Raw genomic sequence first — 15,252 nt, 5'->3', positions numbered from 1 at the left:
GCTCGAACCCGTGTCCCCTGCATTGGCAGGCAGATTCTCAACCACTGCGCCACCAGGGAAGCCCCATAGCAGCATTATTTACAATTGCCAAGACATGGAAGCAACGTAAATGTCTACTGACAGATGAATGGATAAAGAAGATGTGGTATGGGCTTCCCAGGTGGCGCAGTGGTTAAGAATCCATCTGCCAATGCAGGGCACACGGGTTCGAGCCCTGGTCCGGGAAGATCCCACATGCCGCGGAGCAACTAAGCCCGTGCGTCACAACTACTGAGCCTGTGTGCCACAACTACTGAGCCTGTGCTCTAGAGCCCACGAGCCACAACTACTGAGCCCACGTGCCACAACTACTGAAGCCCACACGCCTAGAGCCCGTGCTCCGCAACAAGAGAAGCCACTGCAATGAGAAGCCCATGCAGCACAACAAAGGGTAGCCCCCGCTTGCCACAACTAGAGAAAGCCTGTGTTCAGCAACAAAGACCCAACAGAGCCAAAAATTAATTAATTAATTTTAAAAAAAGATGTGGTACATATTAATATATACAATGGAATATTAGCCATAAAAAGAATGAAATAATCCCATTTACAGCAACATGAATGGGCCTAGAGATTATCATACTAAGTGAAGTAAGTCAGAGAGAGAAAGACAAATATCATGATATCACTTACATGTGGAATCTAAAAAAATGATACAAATGAACTTATTTACAAAACAGAAATAGACTCACAGACATAGAAAACAAACATGGTTACCAAAGGGGAAAGAGTGGGGAGGGATAAATTAGGAGTTTGGGATTAGCAGATACAAACTACTGTATATAAAATAGATAAACAACAAGGACCTACTGTTAGTACAGGGAACTATATTCAGTATCTTGTAATAAACTACAATGGAAAGGAATAGAATTGTATATATTACATACCTATATCTGAATATATATATATATACACATATCTATATCTGAATATATGTATATATCTGAATATATACATATGTATCAGAATTACTTTTCTGTACACCTGAAACTAACACAATATTGTAAATCAACTATATACTTCAGTAAAAAAATATGAAAAAAAAAGTGATTTGGGACACTAAAAGAAAACCATTTTTTCTTTTTCAAAGATGATCATTGGAGGCAATGAACTAGATGGCAAAGCATACTGGAACGGATTTTCAGAGAACTGCTACCACGAGTTCATCATTCTTTCAAGCTGATATCTCCCTAGTAGGTAGGGCTCTCTTGAAGGAAGCCTTTGCTCGGGGCCCAGCCTTCCCAGCAGCTCTGTTTCTAAAGCATGGCCAGGAGTGCCTGACTCTAAAGTCTAGCCTTTCACATGCAGGAGGACAAGTCACGAACAGGATCCTTTAGAAGCCCCTAAGGTGCTGCCCAACCCATACCCTTTCCTCTCCCAACAGATGGTGCAGAAATAGCTCTAAGTTTGGGTTAATGGCAACTGCTAAGTCCTGGATTTCCCGTGCCAATTCTTACTTAAAATGCCCTCTGCCATTGTCAAAGCTTGCGTCAGCCGAGCTCTCAGACATGGACTTTTGTTCTGGAAAGGACAGTCTCTATGGCCAAATCAGACATCAGGGCTCATCACAGGTTAACTTCATTCTTGCTTGATGATAAATATGGAGAAACTGACCTGGGTGATTTAGGGAAGTTTAGTAAAGAAATGGCCAGTTAGCAATAGAAATTTTATCAGGAAGAGGTAACAATTATACCACTTTCCTGCTCTCTCTTAAAAAAGGAGTCAATTCACCAGTTTTCAGCAGTAGTAGTTCATTATTTCCAATTTCACATAATTGAAAATTAGAAAGTTCTTAAAGTTTGAACAGTGGTAATTAAATTTGAATTGGATGTGATACTTGTAATTTTAAATGCTTGAATTCTGAGAGGAAAAACTGTGTAATGTTGTTGGCCAAATGACCCTAGTCATTAAGATTCCTATGGCATTATTTAGTTAGTTGGCTTTTTATAACACCATGAGGTTTGCTGTGGGATGAAGAAGAAGCCACTGGCCTCATAAGGAGGAGAAGCATTTTAGAGAAGAACCCCGAGTGAGAGAAGCAGCCCCGAAGTTTCTACTAATAGTTCGTTTTAGCATTTCTGGACTCCTTGAGATCAAGGAACTGAGAGATGAGTCGAGGAAAATGAACAGAAATAACTGTTTTTGTGAGGCCAATGGAAACCACGTTCAGATCCAGGAAAAGAAAAATGAGACAGGAAAGGGAGGGTCACATTTTTTAAGGAAATCATGCAGTATTTTAGTAATCTTTTGTTGATGAAAAAAATAGCGCATTAATTATGTCCTGAGAATGGGGCGTGGCTGGTCTTCAGTCTTTCCAAAGCTGAGCCTGCAGTCTAAGCATTTACCACTGGAATGGAAACTTGGGCTTCTGCTCTCTGACAGGGTCCTGGACATACACCGCTGAGCACCTCCGCAGAGGCAGAAATCTGTCCCACGCAGGAGTTCAGGACAGAGGAGGCTATTTTACAAGACAAGTGCTGACAGCCAAATAGTTTAGGGTCTTTATAAGACTGGTAGTGTTCGGCCAATGCAAAGTAATGAAATTGGATATGCCAACAAAGATATCTTTCTCTCTCCTTCCTCCTTTCTTTCTCCCTTCCTCCCTTCCTCCCTCTCTTTCTTCCTTCCTTCTTTTCTTCCTTTCTTCCTTCCTTCATTCTTCTCTCTCTCCTCCGTTTGAAGACATTTTTCATCAGTAGTATATATTTATGAATTTCTTTCACAGTAGTTCAAACATTCACGTTCAGACAAGTATAGCGTAAGCCCAACACCAACTCTTGGCTTTCCAGATCCTTTCAGCAGAATTAAGTAGAAAATTGCCACTTCCTTTAGAGGTGCAAGATATATTAGCCATACGTTGCTGCGGTAGTAAAAATGGTCACACACCCACCCCCGCCCCACCTCCTTTTACCTGTGCTCTTGAGCAGTGCCTCACAGATGTGGTCTGGCTGTGTGGCCTTCTTTGGCCAAAGGAACAATAGCAAATGTGACACAGCAGAGGCTTGAAAAATGCTTGTGCGTTAAGGCTGGTTCTCTTGCTGCCCTTTGAAACCCTGAGGCCACCGTGTGAAGAAGCCCGGGCTATCCTGGTGAAGGGTGAGAACAGCACTTCAGGTGACAGCGAGCCTACTGCCAGCCATGAGAGTGAGGCCATTCTCGTCTGTCCATTTCAGTCAAACCAGCTCCAACCAGCTGCACTGTCTGGCCAACCCACAGAATTGTGGGAAATGACTGACTGTTTTAAGCTACTAAATTTTGGGGTGGTCTGTTATATGGCAAAAGCCGTGTAACAAACGAAAACCAAGCTCGTTATTTTTCTCCTTTAAGCTCTGTTATTAGACATCTGTCCTTGAATGTAAGGCATTCTTTGGATATACGATTGTTAACTGCTAGCCAATGACAACCCTCCCTTTCAGGTTACGTATCTTATTAAGTTTTCCTGAGTTGTCATTGTGGTCATTTGTAAGGGTTGCTTCTAATGTGCTTGTGGGCTAATTTCATGGGAAGCACTGTTCCTTATCCTAGTGATCAGGGGCAAGGTCCTAAGGGTGAGAACTGCAGCAGGGCTCAGCGCACGTGCTTTGCCACCCCTCCTCTTCCTTAGCCCACAGGCATGTTTTCTAATCTCTGAGGCTGGTTAAATCCTTACTTCTATCTTCATGTCCCTTATTATTGTTATGGTCACCTCACTCCCTAATGGCCTCCTTCAAGTTGGCGTCTCTCTTACCATGAGTGTACAAAAGAAAGGATATTAGTGTTGCTTTTCCCTTCTAAGTAAAATGTAAAATAGGTATTAAGTAAAATGGGAATTCTGTCATGGCATGCTTATTCTTTTGGGGGGGCCATGCTTATTCTGGTGTGGGGGGGCCAATCCTAGCCCCTCCAAATGGTTCTCTCACCCCTAGTCTCCCTTCTGTTCCAATCCATTCTGGATTCTACTTCCATCGTGCTATCGCTCCATTATTTATGTGTCATTTCATTCCAAAAATGCTCCCAGTGACTTATTATCGGATTAATCCTTTCACAGCACTGACCTCAGAATGCCACTCTCTGTTCAAAAGTTCTAAGTGGGTACCCACACTCTGGGTAAAGTCCCAATCCCTTGGCCAAACCTTTAGGGCCTTCCAGAATTTGCCCTCACTCTACTTTACCAACTGGGCCTCTTTTTATTCCACATATAAACACACTACAGCCAACTGCTCTGAGACAAATCTCCCTCATTGTCTGTTCCAGATTCTTATGTTTTCCTCTTTACAGTCACCGTTGCCTCTTAGGGTTAGGCCTGAGGGACCGCTCTCCTCCGTGACACTCCCCACCGCCTGGGCCTATCAAGCGGTTCAGCTCTTCTGAGTCCTTCCAGCCCTTCGAGTGTCCGTCACTCATCGGTTATTGATGACACTCAGTGTGTACAGTCAGTTATCATGCTTGTGTCTTCTAAGCCTTCCAGACTTCATTATGTGTTCCTTGTGGGAGACACTATATGTCTATGTATCCCCTGAAGTGCCTAGACAGTGCTATGTTTAAGGCTGCTGCTTAATATACAGCCAGAAATGCACTGGTTTCCAACCTTTGAGAGCAGTATTTCACAAAGTGCTGCTCCTGCATTCTTGCACAGAGTGACTTTGGGTGCTTGTTAAATACTCCGTCTCCTGGGCTCCTCAGACCTATTGAATTTGCCTATCTGGGCTAAGGCCCAGGAATCTGCATAGTCAACAAACTTCCCCAGGGGATTTTTATGTTCATAAAAATTTGAGACTCCTCTTTTTTCTTAATTTTATTAAAAAAAAAATTTTTTTTTTTTTTTTTTTTTTTGGCCATGCTGTGCAGCATGCAGGATCTTAGTTCCCCGACCAGGGATCTGACCCTGCAGTGGAAGTGCGGAGTCTCAACCACTGGACCAGCAGGGAAGGCCCTGAGACTCCTTCTTTTACTGCAGGTCCTCAAGGGAGAAAATGCAATCCATATATGTACGGCCTGGTGGACCTCTGAACTTCTTTATGTAAAACTTAGGGATCCTGAACTTATTTAAACTTCTAGAATCCAGAACTGAGGTTTTCTGGGGGTGGTGTGCCCTTGGAGAGAAGGGTTTGAAAAGGCACGATGATAAGATGATAATATGATTTATATTGGGCAAAATCGCATTGTTCTTATGACATAAACTACAGAAAACTGGAGCATGACCAAATCATCTTGGTTGGTGTGCTGTGCAAAAAACTGCTGAGCTATAAGCTTTATGACTCTAGGACCTTATTTCTCCTATGTCCCTATGTCCAAGGTAATATGCGGCACACAGCAGACCCTCAACACATAGTTCTTGACGTTGAGTAATTCTTATAACTAATTGGCATTTATAAATGAAGGTTATGTATATATGTCCTTGATAAGTTCACCTAAACACTGTGGATGATGGGAGTTCCCTGGTGGCTTAGTGTTTAGGATTCTGTGCTTTCACTGCTGTGGCCCGGGTTCAATCCCTGGTCAGAGAACTGAGTTCCCTAAAGCCACATGTGGTGTGGCCAAAGAAAAAGAAAAGAAAAAAAAAACACACAATGGATGTACGAACTTCACTAATAACTAATCTATTTTTAAAGTGTATCCCTACAACTTGCCTGGCGGTCCAGTGGTTAAGACTCCACGCTTCCAATGCAGGGGCCGTGGGTTCAATCCCTGGTCGGGGAACTAAGATCCCACGTGCTGCGTGGTGTGGCCGAAAGATATATATTTTGGTGTCGAATGCTTAAATTATAAACTTCTAGTTCATATCAAGGGAAAAGACGGTATATACTACAGATTATTTTTTGATAAGGATAAGTTAATTTACTTTTTTTAAGGAAATGCCTTTAAAAAATTAACAGCTTTATTGAGATATAATTTATATACCATAAAACTTACCCTTTTAAAGTGGCCTTAGTATTTCACAGAGTTGTGCAACAGTAACCATTGTCTATTTTTAGAACCTTTTCATCATCCCCCAAAGAAGCTCCATTCCTATTAACAGTCACTCCTCACCCTTCTCTACTCCGCACACCGCCCTCCCACCAGCTCCTGGCAACCACAAATCTACTTTCTGTCTCTATGTATTTGACTGTTCTAGACACTTCATATAAATGGAATCATAAAATATGCGGTCTTTGTGACTTGCTTCTTTCATTTAGCATAATGTTGTCAAGGTTCATCCATGTCGGAGCATGTGTCAGTACTTCACTGCTTTTTGTGGCTGAATAATATTCCATTGAGTGGACAGACCACATTGTGTGTATCCATTCAACAGTGGATGGACGTTGGGGTCATTTCCACTCTTTGGCTATTATAAATAATGCTGCTCTGAACATCTATGTGCAAGTTTCTATGTGGACATAGGTTTTCATTTCTCTTGCATATATGCTTCAGAGTGGAATTCCTTGGTCATATGTTTAAAGAATTATCTTTTATTTCTGTGACTTTGACTGCTACTACTGCTGCTATTACTGGATGTTAATAATTACTGGACATTTACTGTGTCCTGAGCCCTATACTAAGTTCTTCATATACCTGGACTCATTTAACCCTCACAAAATTCCTGTTTCACAGAAGGAAACACTGAGGCTTAAAGAGGTTAAGCGACATACTCAAAGGCTCATAGATTTGAATTAGGTATCACTCTAAGCCCTGCTGCTCTAAACCACTATTGTACTTGCCCCTGGAGTGTCATATTTCCACAAATAAAAATATTTATTTTCAGATGAATCTAAGTGGGAAACAACAGTGAAGTTATTCTAAACTCAAGAATAATAATAAGAATTGCCTCTAAAGAATGTCTTTGAGTTCATTTATAACTGTGTCCTTAGGAAAGACTGAGGCTACCCATGTTCCTGGCCTTCTACGGCATTACTTATGCAGAGCTCAGATTCCAGGAACATGTGGCCTTCAGGTATTTTCCACAGGTTTTCCCTCAGGATTTGACAGTGATCAGTGGGCAACGTTTCTCCTACATTCATGTATTTGACATGCAGATGGCCATCTCTCATTCTGTTAGGACTACGTGTCTTTTCTCCTGATTTAACTCTTCAGGGCATTTGGTCTGGCTTGGTTACCTAAGTTCATCAATTCACAAGAAATATATAATTTTCCCATGTGATAGTTTAATCTAACATATATGCACTAAACCAGGTGCTGGGCTCGGAGAAGTGGGCAATAGGGCATTACAAACACCTAACAAAGACTCTTGCCCTTGAGTGATTCAATTATACATATACAGTATTTATTCTTTTTCAAATTCTTTTCCCATTTAGGTTGTTATATAATATTGAACAGGGTTCCCTGTGCTATACAGTAGGTCCTTGTTGGTTATCCTTTGATTAATTTTTACACCAACGTTTCCATTTCCTGAGTCTCCATGTCCTTAACTAATACCTGGCTGTGACAGGTTGAGTCATGGGTTGACTATCAGTTTTGATGTAAGGTTGTACTTAAATGCTGCCAAGTGAAGTACAAGCTGAAGACATAGATGTGCTCATCCCTCATCCCCTTGAGAGCTTGAACATCTTAGGTCTTTGAAGGCCCAGTTCATCTCAAACCAAAAACAGCTAAGGAGTAGTTGATACTCCTTAGAAAGTCTGGAGTAGAGCCAACACTTATTGAGCGCTTGCCATGTGCCAAGCACTCTCATAAACCCTTTATGTGTTTAATCCTCACAGTGACCCCAAGAAGGAGGTACTATTATTCCCTATTATACAGATAAGGCAAATGAGTCATGAGGGTTAAGTTAACATGCTTGAGGTCAGATAGCTAATAAATGTCAGAGCTGGGATTTGAACCCAGGTGGTCAGGCTTCAGAGCTTACATTCTTATTCACTGTACTATTACATACCACCACTCACCAACAAGCATGGGGGTGTGTAATTTTGAGTCATGCTCCAGAAGACAAACCAAAAACTGCTCTGCATAAACTTCAGGGGAAATGACCATTCTCTTCAACATGGCTATGGTCAGATTTAGAAAGCTGTAAGCACAGGCCTCAAAAGTTCCTAATAGGTTCTCAGGCCTACAGCTAAGTCAGAGGGAAGATGGGAAGCACAGGAGAAATGTATGGTCCATGATGGAATTACCTCAGCCTGGAGGCAAAGTGTGACAGCATCTCAGACGAAAAATGGGGATACGTTCTTATTTGGGAACCAAGGTGAGAAAAGGCACAAGTGCAGAAAGGTTTCAATAGGCCTCCAAGAACGACTGCACAACTACGCCAGAGCCCCTGCATTCTTCACTTACCACACTCAGCCCCATTGAAATCAGCTACGTGCAACTCAGCCTGGCGTCTAGTCGAAACTCACATGCGTCCTGGCCTGGCTTCTGCTTCTTTCTGGAGTTGTTACGGAAGAATCGGATATTGACAAAATAAAATGGCAGACTTGGGTCCGTGGAAAATGCAATCAGACGTGGTCAGAGAGCAGAACGCGCCCGCCTCTCTCAGAGCAGCCTGGGTCAGTCCCGTTAATTTCAAGTCACTGGACTGGACTCAGTGAGTGGCAACCCACTAGAGTCTTTTCTCTCCACTCCTCGTGACCGAAGAGCTCAGCTCTGGGGCAGGGCTTTGCATTTCATTACCTCTCCTGGGCAAATCGTATGAACTGAGCCTCCTAGAGAGTAAGGTTTGAGAATAGAAAGAACTGCCTAAGATATCAAGGAAAAAGTGAAAGCCATTTAAGAGAACAGGACAATTCCCAATAATGACATGGATAGTAGAGTCGAAGGTAATTATATTTTGTACCAGATCGGGGGTAATAAAGAAGAGTATAGTACAATTCAGAATGCCTGGAAGACATTAAGGCTGTGGGCCTAGTAACAGGCTTATGTAATTTAATGAGCAGAAATATAAGTTATAAAACAAGGAAGATAAACTAAGAAACAGGAATATTCCTGAAGGGCTTGGGATGGGCTTTTGAACGATGAGGTAGATATTGCCCCAAATAGAGGGTTGTATGGAGCCTAAGTAAATTATTCTCACTCCTGTGCAGTGAATATCAAGGCTTTATCTCAACACTGCACTCAGTTTGAGCTACTTATTATAAAATAAAAATGGACATACGAAAATGGTCAGAAGCCCACTCTAGAAGTCAGCGCAACACGCAGATTTACAGGGCTTCCAAAGTTATGAACCGCCTTGACTGTAGCCCTCCAAAAGGAAAAGATTCAGAGTCAGAGACAAATCAGAAGGTAGCTGGAAATGATTGTAATGACATTTTCCCCAGTGACAGTATAAAGTAGAAAGAACTTGACCCTGGCAATGATTTGGAGAACATTTTTTGATACTTTAAAGAAGTTATATAAGGACAAAGCCACCAAGAAGGCAATCAACTCAGTGAAACCAATGAATAGAAAGATCTGGAACTGGGCAAGAGCTTTGGAGCAAATTCACCAGGAGGGAAGCTGGAAGGTGGCCTGTTGCCCGACTTTTAGGGTTAATCTCCCGCAAGCTCCCTCCGATTTGGGGGAAACTCAAGGAGGATGTTTTCTCTTTCAAACATTTGAAAAAGCTATTTTCAGCTGCTTTTAGGAAGGGAGGAACAAGAGCATTCCTCTCTGAAACCACAAGAAACCTTCATGAATACGGCCAGAAATTGAAAGTAAATTTGTTATTATGCTGCTTACGTGATTCAGGCCTTTTCAGAGTCACCTGATGACCCTTCAGACAGGGAAAATCTGGACACAAATAAAAGTCCCCTTAGAGTGAAGTACCTCCGAATGTTGCCTACCTTTATGTAACTGATGAAGCAATGCAATGCACAGCACCCGCATCATGGTTTTAGCATTTAAAATATAACACTGAATTAGATCAGTCTGATAAATTAGCTCGAAACTATAGCCACAGTCACTTGCCCATTGGAAGAATTTCTAGTAGCTGTTCTGCTCTCTGCCTTATAAAGACTCTACTATGAGGGTCCAGGAGTGCTGTAAGGGGAATGTTTTGTTGTTGTTCTTATTGCTAAATTGGGGAAAAGAAAAACTGGTCTTGTAACTGTACTGGCCTTCTGAATTACCTGATAAACAACTCTGAGTAGTAAGATTGGAAATTCTCTTAAAAATTTTTGCACATTATTTGGTTACAGTCTCCATATGGCAAAAAAGGCGAGGAGAGAAAACCTTCCATTCCACGTCTCCACCCGCCCCCCCCCCAACCACATATTTAATCCATGCGCTTATGTCAAACTTAATTACAGGACTTTTGGCATAAAATAACAGTCCACATCCTCAGAGAGAAGAACTTAAGCAGTTAATATGTGCGATTGAGTGAAATTGCTTTGCTGAATGTTTATGAGTAACCCAAGACCAGTGAAATGTGCTGATATTTTAACCATTTCAATGCTGAACTTGTGCCAAGAGGCTGTGGAATAGGAAAAAAAATAATAATTTCTCCTGATCTGCTGTATATCATATTTCCTGAAACTGAGAGCGTTAGGTAAGACCATTTTATGGCACTTTCACAAATAGGTTTGTGGAAGAAAAACAATAAAGCTAGAACAATGATGGAACTTGTCCTCATCTCAGGTAACTGCAGGAATTCAACAGAAGAGCACCAAGTTTAAACCCATGTCCATTTCTGCAGAAAATCCTCTAGAACATCACAGCTCCCTACAAGAGGCAATTATTTTTGCCTTCAGGTTTTTTCCGACCCCCTTGAACCTTTTCAGACATTTCTGTTTTGCATTCATCCCCTGTTTAATGTGAATGGTTTTAAAATGTCGAGATTTTCCGACCCTAAAACGACTTTCTGTTTCCCACTGCCATCGTTGATGAAATACACTACCTCTGTTTAAACTTTCTTTTGTCTAAATCGTTCACGGTAAGACTTGCCTCTTTTAGACTAGAGAAACCTCTTAAAATAAAATCATCTGCTTAGTTTTCTTCTTTATCCAATGTCCTTTCTTAAGCCAGTGAGATTTGGAGCTACTTCTGACTTCATACTTCTTCCATTACCTTTGTTTCAGAACACGGCCCTATTACCTACCACCTGCACAGTAAATGCCAGCCTTTTAACATTCTCTTTTCTGAAGCTTCTCTGCACTTAAATGTTCCACGGAGCCTGAATTCTCTTATCTCCATTCTCTCCAAACCCAATTCCCCCACCCCTAAACTGTTTTTAAAAAATTAATTAATTTGTTTGTTTTTGTCTGTGTTGGGTCTTCGTTGCTGTGTGCAGGCTTTCTCTAGTTGTGGAGAGCGGGGGACCTCTTCATTGCGGTGCGCGGGCTTCTCATTGTCGTGGCTTCTTTTGTTGCGGAGCATGGGCTCTAGGCACGTGGGCTCAGTAGTTGTGGCTCATGGGCTCTAGAGCGCAGGCTCAGTAGTTGTGGTGCACAGGCTTTGTTGCTCCGCAGCATGTGGGATCTTCCTGGGCTCGAACCTGTGTCCCCTGCATTGGCAGGCAGATTCTTAACCACTGAGCCACCAGGGAAGCCCCCCACCCCTAGACTTTTAGGGGCGTATCCAACACATGTCCCAAGGATGACAGGATGCAACTGCATCATCTTTGTCTACAAAACATTCTATGGGCTGTTAAAGGGGCTCCAGGTTTTAGCAATGCTGCCCGCCATTTTGCCTCACACCTCCTCTCCCTCTAAAGCCTCTGTCTCATCCCACTTTTATGACTCTTTGGAGCATTTGTACCTTTTCATTTCATTGGCTTGCATCTTTGCTTGCTATTTCAAAATGCCCCTGGAAGTGCATTTGCTCCTTTATCTGCTTCTCCAAACTTCATTAGGGTTGTATTTTACACTTATTTTCAGAGCTCTTGTTTGGTTTGGCACATTAGAATCCCAGCCTTGAGATGGGTACAACAATGTTATGGTGTTGAAATTAGAGGATATTTGTGAAAGTACCTCGCACAGTGCCTGATCCATAGAAGACATCCTATAAAAGTTAATTCATTGGTTCATTGATTCCTTTATTTGTTCATTGTATACTGAGCACTTAATGCATAAAATACTACATGGTAATAATACTTTGAATCATGCTAGTTGCTGGGGATTCAGATATGAGAGACCCTACATTTGCTAAAATAGTTCCAGAGAGGTGAATGCCATGCTCTGATTACTTTCTACATTTCAAGCCCTGCACTAGGAACTTCACACACAACTAACAACCTAGAAGTGAGGGATTATTACCCCTTGCATTATTTTTGATGCAGGTTATCAATATGTAGGTTTGAAGGTCATACCTCCAGAACTCTTCTAGTCTCGAAGTGAAATATTTGAGTAATGCATGAAGGTGATGTCCAACATGGTGGAGACTCGTGGACTCTATATAAATGGACTTCTTTGCCTACTTCCTATTCATCATCCAGGTCCTAGATTAACGTTGCTTTAGTAGGGGGCTTTCCCTGACTCACCCAAATAGAAATTAGTCCTCCTTGTACTTTCTCCTACACTGTGTACTTTCCCTTTGCAGTACTCACTGCAATCTGTAGTTATGGATTTATTGCGGGATTATCCCTTTCGTGTCTGTCTCCCTCGGGACACTGTAAGTAAGCTCCAAGAAGGCAGGGACCTTATCCATTTTGTTCAATACTCTATACACAATCTCTAGCACAGTGCCTGGCATGTAGTAAGTGTTCAGTAACATTTGTTGAATGATTATTAATGTCATAATAACATTGATTACAAAAGTGCAGACAGTCCACGCATTGTTAATTTTTCACTTTGGAATCAGCCGCCTAACTTTTTGAGGCATCTTTCCCTTACTCGTGACTTCTATATGGCATATTATTGAACCATTTGGGGGTTCCAATGGCTGGCTGTGGAGAAGGGGACAGAAGCAGTTGGTTGCTTTTACCCCCAGGACAAAAGCTGATGGCAATGGGAGAAGAAAGGCTGAGCTAGGAAAGGTCAAATATCAGACAAGTCCGGGAGGTGGGGAAAGCTGGACATGGGAAGAGAGTGACCTTGGTGTCTTCCTGTCCTTACTTCCCGTCTCCCCAGGAAGTGTCAGTCAGAGATTTTCAGGAAAGGGTGTTGTCATGGTAACCTGAATTGGCTCTTCCCCTCCTGGCTGTATGGAGACAAGTGCCCTCGTGTGCCCCGGCTGTCCCCATGCTGGGGGGAAGAGGGCAGTCACTTTGAGGTTTCAGATGCATCATGGAAAATCCAGAGCAGACAAGGTCTGCCACGACAGACCCAACTGCAGCGTGTGGCAAGGATTCAAGCCCAGGATGCAGTGGAGGCGGTTCGTGAACTAATTAAAAGTTAATCCACTAAAGCCATTTTCTTGACAATTTGGGAACCCTCTCTTGACTTTTGCGAGTTCCAAAGAGCCTCTAAAATAGAGGACGCTATGTTTTTTGCACCTTTCTCTCTGTGTATTAGATTTCAGACCCAAAAGAGCACTTCGGAAAGAGGGACTCTAGATAAAGTAACCGTAGAATTTATTATCCAAACTGGGACAACTTGGAGAGTGAAAAGCGCTATTAATAATCACACTGGGACAACAGCTACCAGCTGGGCTGTCCTGGGCAAGACGGGATGTGCGGTCAAGAAAACTCTAGGGTCAAGAACAGATTAAATGCATTCCCGGGGTCGAAAATCCTGGCAGTCAGGGCTATGTCTGTGTGACCCCCGGCCTCGGAGAGTGTTTGGTATACAGTAGGTGCTCAAACTTATTAACCGACTGAGTAGATCCAAAGTTGTCCTCGGTGTGCTTTCTGAACAGAACTTGCTATGGGGTCCACGAACCTAGGTCAAATAGACCCAGCAGGGACACTGCAAGGCGTGGTCTGTGCTCTCCCCAAAGTAGGCAGGTACGCCATGCGTAAGTAGATGTGTATTCTGTGTTTACTCATCCCTAACTGTTAGCAGTTAATTGCCTTCTGTTGACACACCCTGAGGGGAAATGGGAAGCAGTTCTCGACATCTGCATGTGCATTGTCTGCCTACTTATTTTGCTAACACGCATGCATGGGTCCCCATTTCCTAAAATCCATGCGACTGTGCCCTGATTTTATAATATATATTTAACGGGCGCCATACTTTGGGGTCTGCTCCTCAAAAATGGGCTTCTCAGGATTCCCTTCTGGGTCAGCCGGAGATGCCGGTCGCTGCCTGGGGCCAGCCCAGACTTGCTTGGCCACTCTTGTTCCCACCCCTCCTCCACCAGCCTGCCCGGTTCTTCAGGAAGAGTGCAATGGTCCACTGACCTCTGGGGAGCAAAAGGGCATGTTCAGCTTTTTTAAAGGTTATGGACACTCTGAATGACACCAGAGCCCATGCTTCCAATGGCAAGGCCAGCAGCCCTGGAGGACAGGGGCGAGGCCAGGACGTGCCTCCTTGCCCACTTTTAGCCTCGCCCTGGGACTGACCAGAATCGATGTCCTCCTTCCTCAAGGCCTGCCGAGCGCTTCGTCTTCTTCCCATGTCTTGGGAGAGATCCGTCTCCTCTGACAAACTCAAGATTCCAGGCCGAACTTTCCCATGCCACCGTCCCTCAAAATAGCCCAAGCTGAGCTGTATTTATAGCCGTGTGAGACTCTAATGGGCCAATTTGTTTGAATTTCCACTGCTTTTGTGTTGAACATACCCCACACCCGTGGACGGTCTCTTTAGGCTTTTATTGATGGGGTGTGTTAGGGTAGAGGGGGCCGTGTTCAAGATGGTAGCTGTATAGAGCACGGGGGCTGTTTTGCATATTTACTGTTCTTTCAAGCCGGTTTTTGGAGAGAGAGAAAGAGACAGAGAAAGAGGTTTCTGTAAGTAGCCCGGACAATGAGAACAAGCCCGGCTGTATGCCAAGCACGGGATCCCGGCCAAAACACATATCATTAGCTTGGACCAGCTATAAGCAAGGAAATGAGAAACATATGTTGGAGAGCAAGGTTAGGAGTGAGAGACTATGGGTCAGTGACAGTCACCCTAAAACTTTTCCCTTGTTCTTCAGCTGTGGCCTGGCGGTGTCAAATGTCATTTCGACTGCCTTGATTTCTCATGGTGGGGCTGCCTGAGTTTTGTTTGGTTTGGTTTTTTTTTTTTTTTCTTCCTCCCCCTGCCGTTTCCTGATGGGAGCTCTTTTGGGGAGGGAAAAAAGGGAGCAGGCGGGGAAGGGTTGGTGTGATAGTTTTTCTCAGTTCTGGGAAAATCACAACCTTGTTTCCCGTGATGCTCTCGGAAATTCCTCACTTTCTCTGAAATTGCGGTGTCTCTCGGTTTGGGATTTGGACTCGGTTCGTGAGGGAAGAAAGAGGGGAGGGCTTTG

The 15,252-nt window shown here is 43.2% G+C and overlaps 1 protein-coding gene and 1 long non-coding RNA gene across 2 annotated transcripts in view; one reads left to right on the top strand and one right to left on the bottom strand.

Moving 5' to 3' along the window:
- Positions 1–15,252, bottom strand: part of ZFHX3 (zinc finger homeobox 3) — a 428,452-nt gene that overhangs the window by 336,751 nt on the left and 76,449 nt on the right. The window lies entirely within an intron of this gene.
- The window catches only part of LOC309648081, a 43,675-nt gene that overhangs the window by 14,982 nt on the left and 13,441 nt on the right, over positions 1–15,252 (top strand). Inside the window, exon 2 of the long non-coding RNA XR_014256467.1 lies at positions 62–15,220. This is a non-coding gene — a long non-coding RNA (uncharacterized lncRNA). The remainder of the gene's footprint in view (positions 1–61; positions 15,221–15,252) is intronic.

This window comes from Balaenoptera physalus (assembly GCF_965194825.1).
Source record: "Balaenoptera physalus genome assembly, chromosome: 19".
Classification (NCBI taxonomy): domain Eukaryota; kingdom Metazoa; phylum Chordata; class Mammalia; order Artiodactyla; family Balaenopteridae; genus Balaenoptera; species Balaenoptera physalus.
Note: the sequence above shows the minus strand (reverse complement) of the source record. Positions and strands in the feature narration are given on the sequence as shown.